Genomic DNA, 1,152 nt, shown 5'->3' with positions numbered 1-1,152 from the left:
CCACGGTGTTTGACTGTAGTGTGTGCTTTGTGGGCTGGCTCGGTTCGGAGTGTGTGCAGTTGCCTGAGTGTGGCCACATCTTCTGCCAGGCATGTCTCACTGAGTTCTGTAAGCTCCACATAACAGAGGGGAACGTCCGGGGTGTCACCTGTCCTCAGGCAGACTGCAAGGCCAGCCCCACGCCTGCACAGGTACAGTCTTCACCTCTCTGTCTGTCTGTCTGTCTGTCTGTCTGTCCTGCCAAATACAGCTTCATTCTGATTGTCCTCTTGTGTTTTGAGGTTTTGGGATGTTGAGCAAGAATTACTAAATTTGTTTACTTAGATCCTTATTTAATTGAAAATATATACTCAAAGATATATATAAGTATATATCGGCTTAGTATTTAGTGTTTTAATCTTCAGCAGTTCCTCTTATTTTGTAAGATGATATATTTGGTATCTATTTGTTTCTGCAAGGGCTTTACTGACATGCACTGTCTCATTATGCAGATATACTGTATATGCCTTTGTTAACATATCTGCAATAAGCTCATAGCGATTGACATATTTGGTCTAACTCAAAAAAAACAACCTACAAATTATGGGCAAAAGAAATCTCCTGGATTTTAATGTAGATTATCTGACTTCTTTGCCTCATTCTGCCGTGTCTGATTTTCTGTTTTTCTGTTTTGAAGGTGAAAAGTCTGGTGGGGGAGGAACTGTTCAGCCGCTATGATCGTCTCCTGCTGCAGTCGACTCTGGACCTCATGCCTGGTGTGTTTCCCTTATATTTCTTGTAAAACTCAGGATGCCTTCAACGCCTTTATATACCAGAATGACTCAAGATAAATAAAAACCTAATTTAATTTTCCATCGGGTTCCTGTCTCTTCTCTTCTCCCCTCCTCTTCCGAGCAGATGTGGCGTACTGTCCTCGGCTTTCATGTGCTTCACCTGTCATTCTGGAGAAGTCCAGCACTGCAGCGCTGTGCTCTGTGTGCGGCTTTGCTTTCTGTGTCACCTGCAGAAAGACCTACCATGGAACAGATGACTGTCAGGCAAAGAAGGCCATGAAAAAACAGATGGAAGAAGACCTCAAGCAAGGCAATTTAGAGCTGCCAGAGTCACAAGGTATGTGTGTGTGTGTGTGTGTGTGTGTGTGTGTGTGTGTGT

The 1,152-nt window shown here is 43.7% G+C and overlaps 1 long non-coding RNA gene across 1 annotated transcript; it reads left to right on the top strand.

Annotated features, from left to right (window-relative positions):
• The first annotated feature begins 6 nt into the window (after positions 1–6).
• LOC147819992 (uncharacterized) lies at positions 7–1,138 on the top strand. Its single transcript, XR_015438388.1, has 3 exons — positions 7–191; positions 677–755; positions 898–1,138. It is a non-coding gene; the product is annotated as an uncharacterized LOC147819992 (long non-coding RNA).
• The last annotated feature ends 14 nt before the right edge of the window (positions 1,139–1,152 follow it).

The sequence above is a fragment of the Seriola lalandi genome, unplaced genomic scaffold, assembly GCF_002814215.2.
Source record: "Seriola lalandi dorsalis isolate HSWRI2012SDOR001 ecotype SW California unplaced genomic scaffold, Sedor1 jcf7180002007009, whole genome shotgun sequence".
In the NCBI taxonomy this organism is placed as follows: domain Eukaryota; kingdom Metazoa; phylum Chordata; class Actinopteri; order Carangiformes; family Carangidae; genus Seriola; species Seriola lalandi.
Note: the sequence above shows the minus strand (reverse complement) of the source record. Positions and strands in the feature narration are given on the sequence as shown.